The sequence below is a fragment of the Lithobates pipiens genome, unplaced genomic scaffold (genome assembly GCF_037356315.1).
Source record: "Lithobates pipiens isolate NorthernLeopardFrog02 unplaced genomic scaffold, aLitPip1_a1.2 Scaffold_3, whole genome shotgun sequence".
NCBI lineage: Eukaryota > Metazoa > Chordata > Amphibia > Anura > Ranidae > Lithobates > Lithobates pipiens.
This window is the reverse complement of record NW_027507790.1, coordinates 188,964,162-188,979,427: the sequence shown is the minus strand read 5'-3', so window position 1 is coordinate 188,979,427 and position 15,266 is coordinate 188,964,162.

Here is a 15,266-nt window from a genome sequence, read left to right as displayed (position 1 = left end):
AATGAGCATGAATGAGCAGAAAACTGCCAGTCTAGTCTATGGGACCTGACAGAGATGCAGGACATTTCTGTGGATGTGCAGGGATTTCACAGATTTTGCGCATGTGCAGACACACTGCAGGTCTCTGTTCTGCAGAATGTCAGCACAAGCATGGGGTATCAGTCTAAGATGGCATGGGAGTAGAGCAATGAAAAAAAGCTTTAGACTGAAGGGAAGACAATGCTGTACTCCATATGAATGAGTATGTAGTTTTCAATTAAATATGGGAACAACTTCCAGGGACTAGGAATGCCATTTAAGCGGGGTAGAGTGAAGTTCCTTTTCAAGTTACTCTTTAAGCCTACCATATTTAGCACATGAATGCATCCTGGTTACATTTCAGGACACTCTGTGAAGCTAAGCAGACAAGATAGGGAAAGAACCTCATGTGTTTGTAGACTTGTTGTCATGACATGTCATTCTAGGTTATCTACTCTATATTACTGATGGTTACTGGGCTTATATTCACATGACGGTTTGTAGACAGCGTGACAGCTTTTTTTTCCTGGATAACTTAAAAAAAGGCACCAATGTTCCTTATTCAAACTACAAGTACCATTATATTGTAAATGATTATTTTAATCAAGCCTCTCTGTATATCATTGTATTCTTTATTAGAATATACTATAGTATTAAAACTAGTAATATTTGACAGTATTAAAATGTGCTCAGAAAATAAAAACAATTACTAAGGGATGACACACTTCTAAAAAGGAGCTATTATCCATCTATAAGCAACTGTTTATAGATATTGCCAGGATTCTTCTACCCTGTCATAATGCTCGGTTGACTAATTTCCCTAGCATGGTTGGGGATGACTGGGATGATATCTGGGACTCCTTATTCACTAGACTGTTGTCTGCAAGAGACCACCTCATCCAATATAAATTCTTCCACAGAATTTATTTAACTTCTGCTAGATTTGCGAAGATATTTCCTTCTCAGTCACCTAGTTGTTGGCAATGTAATTCCTCCCATACAGATTTCATTCATGTATTCTATTACTGTACAGCAATACAACAATTCTGGCTCATTGTAGTACAAAGTGTAAGTTCTGTCATGACATTAAACATAATCCCTTTGGAGATTTGCTTGCTTGGATTGGTTGACTCCTTAGCCCCTACAAAAACGATCCGAACACTCCTAACCTTGTTCTCTTATGATAGAAAAAAACAGGATTCTTTCATGGAAAATACCCCAGCCAAAGCGGCCTAGAAGGCTCTAATAAACAAAGCCCTACCTCTTCATAAGGCTACATATTGTCAGTAGAGAGGTACTGGCAACATTTGACAATTGTTTATTAATACAACTGCAGGTAGTGCTTCAGGTTTATAATTTGATTGGAGATAGGTATCAGTCAGTAATACATGTGGGATTTATCTGTGAAGATCTGATTGTATATCTGGATGCCATAGTCAATTGCATATAACACTAAAATAAAAAATGATTTATGTGGTAATGTAGTCAGCTTTTCTCCTAAGCTAGTCCTTTACTGTTAGTCAGGGCCATGCTGGCCACTTGTGCTGTTGTATGAGGCCAGGTTCACATACGTACGAATTGCATGTGGTTTGTTTACTGCATCTAATTTGCATTAAAAAAAGAGTGCGACTGGCTCTCAATGGAGCCACTTCACACATGTCGGGGGTGGTAGTGGTGCAAATTTCGAATAGGTCCTGTGCATTTTTGGGTCCAGTTCAGGTGTGCATTCAGGCAAAAATTCAGACTTGAATCATACCTGAACCGGTGAACAGGACACACCAGACCCCAGGCTAGAAACCGTGGTCGCATATATGTGAACTGGCCTCACTCTTTTATGGTTTTTCTTTCTTTTTTATGTTGTCCCTTTGTAAGTGGGCTATTTTTTATATGTTTCAAAATGTAAGAGAAATAAATGGCTTAAGAATGTTATAATGATATAACTAATAATGTGCGACCTCATCCCATTAAATTTAAATAGAGCAAAGGTGTTGACATTTTGGGTCTCCTATCAGAAATATCAACAAGGAGGTGTGAGCATGGGGACTGTTGCGGGGCACAAATAATCTTTTTTACACAGAGTAGTATCGAGACACTAATATTATATAAAAAGCGTTTATTCAAAAACGTATATACAAACATAAAAATACAAATCACAGATTGGTAGAGACGAATATGGTAATTGTTCGACTAGTTTCGCTTTACAGCTTCATCAGGATATCATCAAGAGAATGTAGTGATTTTTCTTCCATAGAACAAGGTTCTGTAAAAAATTAAGATAGAACAATATCCTGGTTTAGATAAAAACTTGATACTACCTTCGGTAAAAAGTTAGGATGAGGATGCCATACTACCTTATCCTTGTGAACAATAATAATATGGCTCTTTACAAGACACACACGTTTCTTCAGAGTGTGGTTCTCAATAGCCAAACCATTAAATTTAGCGTTTGTAAAGTAGGATGGAATATCGGACCTTGAGAAAGAAGGTCTGGCCGTGGCGGTAGGGTCCATGGGTCCCCTACTGTCATCTTTACAATCCCTGCATACCAAGATATCCTTGGCCCCGTTGGAGGCCATAGAATCACAGACTTCCCTTCCTGCATGATCCTGGGAAGAAGTTGTGGAAGCAGGCAGAATAAGAGGAAATGCATAAATCGGCGAGAACTGATTCCACGGGAATAGCAACGTATCAGTTCTGCATGCTAGCGGATCCTTTGTTTTTGACACAAAGTTGTTGATTTCTTTGTTGAATCTGGATGTAAACAGATCTGTCTGGGATCCCCCATCTTTGACATATTGACAGGAAGATATCGGGGTGAAGGAACCATTTCCTGGGAACAACTGCTGGCGACTAAAGTAGTCTGCCTGACAATTTTCTATCCCTAGAATGAAGACCGCTAATAGGCAAAGTACATTGTTTTCTGCCCAAGATAGGATATGATTCACCTTTCTCTGGGCCGCACAACTTCTTGTGCCCCCTTGGTGATTAATATAGGCCCTTGCTGTGGCATAGTCGGATTGAATCCTGGCAGGACAATACTGTAAATTGAACTTTCAGGTCCTCAGAACCAAGTGCTCTGCCTGAATTTCTGAACGACAATGGGCAAGGTAATTTCTGATCTGGGCCACTTCCGTGGTAACTGAAGGAAGGATTTTTCCCTTTGCAGATTTTTGGATATTAACCATAAACTGAGGCTCCGGCATACCCAGCTTACCTGGTATTTCCAGGTGGTCCATCCAGGTGCTAACCAGGCCCGACCCTGCTTAGCCTCCAGGATTCAGACGAGATCGGGCACTTTCAGGGTGATGTGGCCGTAGGCTTTGAAGTCAGATACATGGGAATCTAGAGCTTGAACCCTTTGTTTCAAGCTGATAGGATAATGTTTTGCAGCAGTCTCGAATGAAACTGAGCATAAGGAACGGCCTCGAATGAAGCCACCATCTTTCCCAACAATCTCATGCAAAGTTGAATAGAAGAATTCATCTTGCTTGGACAACCTAACTCAGTTCCTTTATGGCGATGATCTTTGCCTGGGGCAAAAATACCCTTTGCTGAGTGTACCTATGATCAGACCCAAGTATCTTAGCCCTTTTCATGGTTTTAAAGATGATTTCTTCTAGGCTGAGAAACCGATACAGATATTCCAGGTAGTTAAATGTGGTGACCATACTTTGGTCTAAGCAGGCTACCGACTGCACTATCAAGAACAGATCTTCCAGGTAAACCATAATCGTTATACCTTGGGCCCTTAATCTGGCTGGAAGAGGGGCCAGAACCTTTGTAAACACTCAAGGTGCAGTAGCTAGCCCGAAAAGCAGAGCTACACACTGAAAATTAAGATTTTTCCACCTTGAAAAGTAGATATTACTAGTGAGTGAGGAAATAGGCATATGGAGGTATGCATCATTGACTTCGATTGATGCCAGAAGTTCTCCTACTTGTAGGGCGTAGATAACTAATTGGATTGACTCCAAGCAAAAAAAAAAAAGAGTGGTTATGTTCAGGAATTAAATTTAGATTTTTGAGATCCAGAATGTCCATTTGAATTTAATCAAATCCCAACCTCTGCTCTTACAGAGGGGCCACCATGATCACTTTTTGCCAAAACATGGTCCAATGCTTAAGAGAAAGACTTATTTTTCTCAGGATCCTTAGGAACGTTTGATCTGAGAAAACGAGGAGACGGGAGCTCTTGGAACTCCAGTTTATACCATGGAGCTATTGAAGAAGTCCCCCATTCGTCTTGACACGCTTCCTGCCAGATCCTTGAGAACTGAAGAAGAATTCCCCCTATTGAGTGAGCGGGGGGCGCCTCCTCATAAGGAGGCTTAAGTATGTGGTCCTCCCCCAAGACCTCTTTTGTCACTGGGGTTACCCTGAGAATTACCTTTTGAACCTGATGGCAGAAGCCATAGTGACTGCCTGGAGGCTGATGTCCTGGCACAGAAGGAGCTTTAAAAACGAAAATACATTTACTCCTTTTCTTAAATGGCAAAAGGGGTACTCTTTCCACTAGCATTTCTTTGAAAGTATTATCCAAAACATCTCCAAATAGCTGTTTCACCGCAAAAGGAAGACTAGCCAGGAGATTTGGCATAGTGCTTAGCAAAGGGCGCAAGGCTAGAATCTATCATAGCAACTATTGCAAACATAAAGCTACCAGATCCTGGGCCTCCTGAGCAGGATAACCTTGAACACCTATTTAAACTGATCTCTCAATGATTAAGCAATTACTGTCAGTGCAGGCTAAGACACTCAATCTGCCAGAGAATTTTTTTTTTTTTTTAATAGAAATTCCAACTTTTTATCCATTGGATCCCTAAGCATTTGAGCATTGTCTGCTGGACAAGTCAAACTCTTAATCACAGAGGATATAACAGCGTTAATTGCTGGTATACCCTACTTAGTGAATTTCCTCCACCATAGGATAAAGTGGGAAAACTTTTTAGGAGGGAAAATAATGCTTATCTGGGTGATCCTCTCAGATACAAAACAACTTTTCCAGCAATGAATGGAGAGGAAAGGCATACACAGTTTGAGGAGGCTTTAGCAAACCCAAACACTCAGTCAAGGGTACATAAATGTGGAGCGGACCAGTCAGCAAGAAATTGCACCATCAATATTAAGATTGAAACAGCAGATTCTCCTATATCCACTTCTTGAGCAATAGTCAGCCACTGCCGTTGCTATTAATAGTAAGCTAATAGGCTGATACAAATAGTAAATGTGTCAAATCGGAAATGCCTGTATCGCCAAAACCTCTTTCATGCTCCTCTTTGTGCTTATGCCTCTCTGACAATTTTGCAGCCAGCACAGATGGAGTTGTTTTTTTTTTTTTTTTTTTATTAAAACACACTTGGAGGACGCCAACACTGCGCATCACGCCCCCTCCTTTCCCTTAAAAAAAAAAAAAAAAAAAAAAAGAGTTTTCCCATGCAAGCACGGGCCTCTGATCTGACGGGATTGGCTTGTGAGTGAGGGAGGGATAGCGTGGAGGAGACCTGGAAGCTCAAACTTACTGGAGGTCTGCCTGCTAGCCGGAGGAAAAAAGTCTGCTGCTTCTGTGACACAACGTGATCTCTGAGCAAAGCATGAGATGGTACATGCTCCATACAGCCCCCATTGGTGACACTTAGGCATGACATTTACTTTAAAAGGAGACATTTCAGAAGAAAATTTAAATATTCCTTAGAAAACTCCACTTACCTTTCCCGCCACAGGGTTTTCTGTGGTAAACCAACAGACCCAATATTCATGCTTCACGGTGGGTTCCGTTAACAAATCTTCAGGAACCAGGGACCCTTGGGGAACCCACAATCCTGGACCTGTAATAGAACCCCGCCAGTAAAACTTCGTGGCCTTAATACCAAAGGTATTGGATCCCGGGGTCCAGCTTTCTAAAAAGAAGCGTTTACAAGCAAAACCTTGTTTCTTTGGATACGAGGCCCGGGCACCATTCAATTTGGCCTAAAAGACACTTTGAATGGATCCGGCTGCACAGCTAGCCCCAGCAAGGATTGCTCCAGTGGAGCTTAGCACAGCACATCTTCACTCGTGACCAACACCTTAGACACTGGCGAAAAAACTGAGATGCTCCCAGTATGGGAGGGGTTATATAGGGAGGCAACTTCCTGTTTAGGGTGTGCCGTTGTTCAGCACCTTAAGGTGAACTATAACCCACATAGTAATTACTATGGCTCTGTGTCCCGTGATGTACGATTAAAGAAAAAAATGCAAGACAAAGGCATAATAAGCTAGTATGCATAGCATACTAGCTCATTATGAATTACTTTCCTGAGATCGAAGCCCCTGCAGTTGTTCTCGTACACTGCTCCGGCAGCCAACATTGCTCCCGGAGGTAGTTACGGGTATCGCGGCCTCCGGCGCTGTGATTGGCCAGAGCCACGATTACGTCACTCCCACTCATGCGCGCGGGAGCCGCCAGTAATGGCACAGTCTAACTGAAGCAACGGCACGTACATCAGCACATGCAAACACAGGGGATATCTCCTAAACCATTCAGGTTCAGGAGATATCCAGGGTAGCTACAGGTAAGCCTTATTATAGGCTTACAGGTAGCAAAAAGTGTGTTGTAAGGGTTTACAATCACTTTAAAAACACACCCCAGTCAACATGCAAAATTACGTATTTATTTAAAACGGCATTACTGTATCATATCAGTGTGTCAGTAATCTGAGAACCCCTCATGTAATACCGTAGCACGGTTCCAAACACCACCCACTACAAGCTCCTTGCTGGTTTTCCCCAAGGGAAATCTGACATAAACAATGTCAGAGTCTCACATCCACAAATCAGATTCAAACCTGCCCTGAAAATGTAAAAAAATAAAAAAAAAAATAAAAAAAAAAGATCTAATTGCAGTTTACCAATCCTTAGAGATGAGGTGGCTGTATTAGTTTGAAATTTTCCAGTGTTTTTGTCCCCTTTATTTTTTTTTACCTGGGGATCTTTTGCTGGTAATACACTTTCTTTTCCCTCCTTTCTCTGGTGATTGTGTTACATTGTATCAGGAGGTGAGTCCAGTGATTGACAAGTACAGAAAGCTGTTTAAACACTGCTAAAATGAGCACTAATGAGTAAAACATATATGTCTGACCACAATATAAAAATAAAAGTTTGGTTGTGCAGTACTACACTAGCTGTTCATTAGAAAAGTACTTCTTTTTTAGCTGCTGTCATGGACAATACCATAAATTAATTGTAATGTTGAGTGTGAGATCTAACTTTTGTGACTGATACAAAATATTAACAAGAGAACTTGTCACATTTGGACTCATGCAAGACTTGCGCTAGCAGGACGGTGAAAAAAGTCCTGCTAGAAGCATCTTTGGAGCGGTGAAGGAGCAGTGCATTCACCGCTCCTAAACCGCTCCTACCCATTGAAATCAATGGGGCAGCACGGCTATACTGCCGGCAAAGCGCCGATGCAGCGGCGCTTTGCGGGCGGTTTTAATCCCTTTTTTAGCCACTAGTGGGGGTTAAAACCCCCACTAGCGGCCGAATACCGCCACTAAAACGAAGGTAAAGCATCGCTAAAAAATAGCGCCGCTTTACCGCTGACGCCGCCCCCACCCCAGTGTGAAAGGGGCCTTTGTGCCTCCTTTTGGTTGCCCATTTTTCTGCTACAGACCAATAGTATTTCAATAATTTAATTGCCACTAGTTTGTGCTTGCGTTTGACATTAGACTGTAAACTGCTTTGGATTCACACAACACAATGCTACAGAAAGGTTTCAGCATTTTAAAGGATTCAGCGTAAAAAAAAAAAAATCTGCAAATTTTTAGATTTAACTAGATAGTCTTTGATATTGGTTTGCTATGAATTGTACGCTAGAACTGTAGTTCTGATGGAAAAGATTCACCTTATATCCTGGACAACGGTTTCTTTTTATGGACCATCAATGAGCTGTTAAGTCATGGTGTAGCAATCAAAACAGGCCTGAAAATCTCTTGGCCAAACAGCTTGTGGGCAGACTACAAAAAAAGGCAATTTAAAACCTTTTAATTAACAGAAACCACTTTTACCAGATAGTGGAGAAATGCCAAGATAGTAAAAGCCTTTGACACATATTGTCTAAGTGAATGACAGTATTTAGGAATGTAACACTTAACTTATCCACACCCTTCTTCATAGAAGTCATTCATTTAAAGACCAGGATGATGACAGCCTTGTATAGCTTCTTATTTCACACCTCAGCTTTGGGTTTTGTTATCTCAGAGATTGCAGAGTGTATTTAGACATAATGGCTTAATAGAGGGACCTTTTCCATGTGGCTTTCCTTAGCGTAGCACAATGTTTTGTATATCTCACACTTTTGAAGCCATCAAGACAATCTGGTAGAAGCATTTAGATAAAGGCATTAGTCTTTGTGTTCCTGTTTAAAACTTCAGTGGCTTATTTTGCATATTTGATATGTAAAATCCCATTAACATTTTATCTCATAAAGGGTCGGTAAACTATTTTCAAATATTGTTTCGATGGCAGTTAGCTGTAGTACAAAATAAACCAGAAGCATTGAGGGTAGACTTGCTGGGTGGGTTTAGAGGTATGAGACATGCACAGTTGCTGTTAGAGTCCTTACAGGAACTTGTGCTGAGAATGAATGAATGAATGAAATACTTGTATAGCGCACAATACGAACTGAATCGCCTCTAGGCGCTGTGGCGAGCTTTGGTCATCTGCTAAAAGAGGAAGGTCTTGAGTTTTTTTCCTAAAAGCCAGGTGATTTTCTTCCAGGTGGATGTTGATTGGTAGAGCATTCCATAGCCGAGGCCCTTGGACAGCGAATCTCCGATCCCCCTTGGATTTATACCGGGCTTTGGGCACGAGGAGGAGGTTTGTGTTGGCTGATCGAAGACTGCGGTTTGGTGTGTAATGATTTAGTTTTTCCATTAGGTATTGCGGAGTTTCTTTATGCACGCATTTGTGGGTGAGGCAAAGGGTCTTGAACGTGAGAGAAACAGAGCCAGCCTTGACAAGTACTGTTTCTGTAACTTCTAGTTTCTTGGCTGTCATAGTGATACAATGGCTTCACATTTTTTAAGCCATGAAGCCAGATTAGGAGTTCTGACTTCATTGACTGTAGAATGTAACAGTTCACACCACTCTAGTTGCCCCCATGTGATCCACTCCTTGACACTTGTAGGTGCTAGGTACAGTTATTTTCTTCCTATTACAACAAGAAATAATGGACCATTGCATCACTGGATAGCAGGCTAACCTCATTATGAACTATAAGCATAGGGGATCTGATTCAGCCCTCCAGAGTGCACGCATAACTCAAATAATAGATGTGGGTGAGCTAACATTATAGTCAACTATACTAAATATGATGTTACAAATACAGGTGCCAATGAAGATGTAGGATAATAAGTTGCAGTTCCACAATACTGTTAAATTGCACAACAGATCATTTGATATAAATCATGGTTGTGAAGAAAACAAATTGTAACTATTAGAATTTGGTTGTAGTTAAGCCAACTGCAGTGCTTAACACGAACTGATAAGTTCTTTTAGAAATTCCTAACAAAATTCAAAGTAAGTCACCCATAAGTTTGACTAGTTTGCACTGAAATAACAAAGAATGATTACTTGCTTTATCTAATATTTTGTTAGGCAACAATCCAGTACCTAAGCACCTTCAGATTCTGCAGACACTCCCCCAGACAAATCTTGTTTTGGGTAAGGGGAGTCTGTTGACTAGGTTTGATTTTCTGGTTCACTGACTGGTTTTCCTCTGAGATAACACAAATGCCAGGGTGTTCTTCTGAGAACACACTTATCAAACATGATATGTTCTAATCTACAAAGGAGCTAATCATTTGTCAGTTGGATAAAGCTTGCATATCCTATCACCATGTAATGTCTTTGGTCAGCTTTACAAAGTTAGAAACTTTTATTACATCCTACACACTTTAATACAAATCCTAGTATTTGCAAGCCACAGCAATTAAGGAATTGCTTGTGATAATCAAGCTGTTCAAGGCTTCTTACCTTTGGACATCTGTCATGTCAAGACACAGATATTTTATTATGTATTGGAAAAAGTTCTGTGTTCATTCAGAAATCATTTACTCCTTCTTAATAGAAAAGGTAAGAGTTCTCGCTTCATGCATGCCCCGCGTGCATATATTGGCCATTCTGAGGGAAAGAATCAGCCACTACCTGAGGATGACAAGCACATGCTTCACCAAAATTCTTAGAGACCGACAGTGGAATCAACAGATATGCTATATGGAACTCTGGTTACTTTTTAAATCAGATTGTATATATACTGTAACTGGTTACTCTTTTCAGTTAACACACCCGTGGCTCACATGAACCTTGAACGAGTAGTATTTCCATCTTCAAGTAGTAATCATTTACAATAGATAATGCATACAGTACATCCCCTACTTACAAACGAGTTCCATTCCCGGAGCTCAGTCATAAGTTCAAGTTTATAAGTCCAACAAGGATCAGTACTTGCAGACAAAGGCTGCGAGCACTGATCAGTGTATTTTGGAGGGGGAGTCCCCCTGTCAGTACACCATAGCACATCAGGGGGAGAACGCTGCACCAAAATTGCTTGTGTTGGTACAGCCTGTCAGCTTTTTTTCCGTTCAGTCTTCTGGGTTGAATGAAAAAAAAACTGTACAAACACATGTTCGCATCTTTGAAAGTTCGCAAGTTAAATGTTCGTATATAGGGGACTCACTGTATTGGCATTTTACAGAGATACACAGAGAAATATACAATGGCATCTATCATTACAGTACAATAAAATCCAAACAAATAACCTGTTACCTAAACCACAGTTCAGGGTTTTCCAGCTATCAGGACCAGGTCATAAAATATTGGAAGAACTTGTTACTTTTTGAGGCCAGGGACCTTCTCATAAGACCATACTAAAGCCCCATTGAAGTCTTATAAAAAATTGCACTTGTGATTTCAGAGTGCAGTAAAATGACAGATTTTCAATTGTCTTGGCTGTGAGTGCTGTGTACAATAGCTACACTGCCACTAATACTGACAGTCTGCTACCAGTATCCTACGGCTTAGCACTACTGCTCTTTTTGTGAGATCAGTGATCTTGCTGCAGAGATTCCAAATGTCCCCTGATAAGCGAGACCTATAGTTTTGCAATAAGCAAATCTCTGCTGATTGCTAAGCTATAAGTCTGATTCAACATGGGGTGTATTGGATGGTGGTAGCGGGATGGCTATTCGCACAGAGAAGCAGTCTTTAGGTCCTACAAGTGGGGATTGGCTGTATTAACCTCCTTGGCAGTATTCCCGAGTGTGGCTTGGGGTGAGATTTCAGTACCATTAGCGGTAACCCCCGAGCCACACTCAGGATTGCTGCCCTGGGTCCTGGAAGAGGTGACTTACCTTGTCCCCGGGATCCTGCAATGTATGGCGGCCGGATCCTCCACTCGATCCTCTGTGTGTTCCGGTTTCCCTTCCCTGCAAGTGTCGCAATGGAACCGGTGGTATATTCAAAAAGTATAAACCACAACATACACCATACATTGTAATCTTATTGGATTACATTACTGTAGCTAATAAATTGACCTCAGTTTGCCCTCCAGTGCTTTATCCAGTGCCCTTGCCTGCAGTATGACTGTACTTTCTGCCTGGAAACTGCAGAACGCCCATGGTATCAAAAAAGCGTGCATCTACCTCAAAATCGGTTTATGACGTGCTGGAAAACAGCAAGAGCGATACAGAATCACTTGCAGAATTGAGTAATAGCGTTTCGTGGGGAAGTTCATCATAAGACACAGAAACTAATTCTTCAGGGAGTGGTGGGAAAACCCCTGCAGAAGTGGTATTGGACAACCAATAAATTACTAGCCACTCCATTCTTTGTCACGGCCATGTCCAAATTTTCCCTGACTATGAAATATTTGCACTTTGAAAATAATGAAGCATTTGACGAAACTCCTCATCCAGCCCCCAAACTCAAGAAGATTTGGGAGGTATATCAGATGATTCTGTGCCAGATAGAGACATCAGCATAGACGAAAGTCTAATGGCCTACAAGGGAAGGCTCAGCTGAATACAATATATAGCGTCAAAGAGGGCACAATTTGGCAAAAAATCTTTCATGCTATGTGAATCGAGCACTGGTTATATTTGGAATTCTGTCTTATACTCTGGTAAAGGAACCAAGTTCAACCAAAAATACAATCATTTTGGAATGGCAACCTCTTCAGTTCTTTCATTGATTGAGCCATTGCTGAATCAGGGCTATTGTGTAACCACAGACAAATTTTACACATCTCTTGAAATCTATGAGTTTCTTCTACAGAACAAAACGGATGCCTATGGAACCATTAGGGCTAACCGGCATTACATGCCGCCAACCTTTGGCAATAAGAAACTCAAGACGGGAGAAATTGTTGCCTAGCAGAGAGGCAAAATGATGGCACTGCGATGGTGTGACAAAAAAAAAGATGTGTGCCTAATGAGTACAATCCATAACACGTCCTCTGTCATGGTACACACAAATGGTGGGAAAGACATCATGAAACCACAAGTGGTCATAGACACCATTGGAGGTGTTGACAGAGCCGACCAGGCAATGACATTTTATCCAGCCGTGGGAAAACAACAAAAAAAATATTATAAGATCTTCAGGCATCTTCTTGAACAATGTTTTTGGAATGCCTTCATTCTACTAAAGAAAAAAGAGTGACAAGCCTGTGGTTCATACTGACAATGGAAAGTTGCAGAACCTAGCTTTCTGGACCACCAAACACCAATGGCTGCAAACAGCTGGACGTTGTGCTGCTGGTGTTGCCAACCCGGAACGCCTGACTGGTTGTCACTTTATGGACCACATCCCACCAACTGAAAAAAAGGCAGCACCCACAAGGATGTGCTTAATTTGTTGCTCAAAGTGTGATGACACTGGAAGGAAAAGCCAAAAAGAAACCAGGTTCTATTCTCCTGATTGTGACGTTGGACTTTGTGCAATTCCATGCTTCAAAATTTACCATACCCGGGATGTTTACTGAAGCAATAGGACTAGTAATATTGCACCCTTGTTTGGCCCAAAAAAATGTCAGTGTTTTTGATTTGATTATATTATTGACTAAAATGTATTGAATAAAATGTATTATTATTATTATATATTATTTGTTATTATTTATAGTTATTTATTATATCTTATGATTTCATGTTTCAAACTTTATCATGCCCAGGATGTCTACTAGACTGGTTTGGACACGAGTTATTCCTAAGAATTACAGGCCTAAAATCTAAAACGTCAAATTTCCATGCAAAATAATTGTACTGCTTTCAGCACCTAAAATTCAACATAATGATAACCGCCAGGGAGGTTAATGCTAGTGTGGTGTGTGTTATTACAGTGAAGACATTAAAAAGCTGTAATTTTGCTGCACCCTATGCACAGTGTGAACAGGGCCTAAAATAGCATTGGCAATTTTTTTAGAAGACTTCATCTGAGAGTTAAATAGACATGTTTAGCCCACTATTTAAAGCGTTTGTTACACCAACACTTCAACATAGTCCTGATATGTGCCTGCTGTACCATGTACTTGTATGAAAAAGTATCCGGTTCTCTTTGTATTGCTTCCTTTATGTGAAATCCCTGGTGTTCCTTCCAGTCCCTCTGCTTTCCTATTAAAAATTGACAAAATTAAGCAGGAGGGCACACTGTGATCAGTACTCTAACTATGCTGGGAACTCAGTATACGCTTCTCCAATGATCAGACTTGTCCTGAAACACACCCACTGCATAGCCATTCACTGGGAAGCGCAGCATGCTGCTGTTCTCCCCCCAGCTCTTATGCAGTTGAGAACATGAATGCAATCACTTATAAAAAAAAAAAGGGAAAACAAGGTATTTATGTTTTTTATATCTATACAAAAATTTTTTGCCTTTCAGTTATATTTTAAACTGAAAGATTTGTTTTACAAGGTCATCATTTACAATCACTTTAACTGTCGGGGTCAAAGGGGATACCCATTTTCTTTCAATTGGCTTTTTTATCGATTGCCCTTGCAAACTCTGCTTACCACATATGTGTATAATGGATGTGTGAGGGCTAATTGTTCCAGCTTGGGATCTATGTGTAGGCATGTAAATGAAAAATCATAAATACACTTACATACAGGCAAACATACACATAATATAGAAATTACAGCAGCATTTAAACATATTCTCAAACAAAACATATTCTGTCCTTATCTTTATTGTAAATTTGCCAAGGAAGGGTGGCCACACAGTTACTAAAAAGTCAACCCATAAATCTGGCGGGCAGATGAATAAATTATATGCCACACCTTTGCTGATAGCATTGTTATAGTAAATTCATAGGAAGTTACAGAGCAGAATAATTTTTAAAACTATTATGGCCCCTTCAAGGGATATTAAACAGAAACTCTGCAACAACATGATTCATAACAGAACATAATACATTGGAAGGAAACACTACTCATGCTCGTTTGTGTCATTTTGGACATTAGTAAGCCCCAGCCATTGTTCGCTTTAAGTTTGGCATTTTCCAGTGCAAGTGACCATTACATTATTTATGATGAACAGTGTGTGGGAAATTTCTGAGCACAGTATGTGGTGGGAGAAAGTCCTTGTTCAATTTGTGAAAGTTTACATGCTTGGGAAAGCCCTGCAGCGGAGGTGAAGAACACTAACACAGTGAAGGAATTAAGTAATTACAGACACAGAGGGGACTCCTGCATAGGAAAACAAGATCAAAGGATTATTAAGTTGTGAGAAGTCAGAATGAATAAGCTGAGTAGCAACATTTATCAGGTTCTTGGATATTCAGAACAAGATCTGGTTCAAGCAACACTTGGGGCACCAACAGAAAGGTCTCCTTTTTAGGTCGCTTTGAAGTAGGTTAAGTATTTTACATGACATGCTTTGATGTGTTAATATATACTAGTACATCAGAACAAGACACCTTCAGAAACCTTTGTATTTTTGAGGCTGCTGAATAATTATGCAGTGCAGAAGGTCACATTACAAACTTTTTTTTTTTAAATATCCTAATGTTTAGTAAAATTAGGAAAATATCAAACACTGTTACCCTAAAACTGGCCTTAGATATTAATGAATGCTCTGGCATACATGCATTATTCAAAAACCTCACAAGGAGATCTGCTCTGGTCAGATTGGCATTCCTGTTTGAGCAATGGAGAAGACACATACAGACTGTCCCGGACTGTCTTATCTCAGGAGAAAGAAAAGCAATGGGTTAA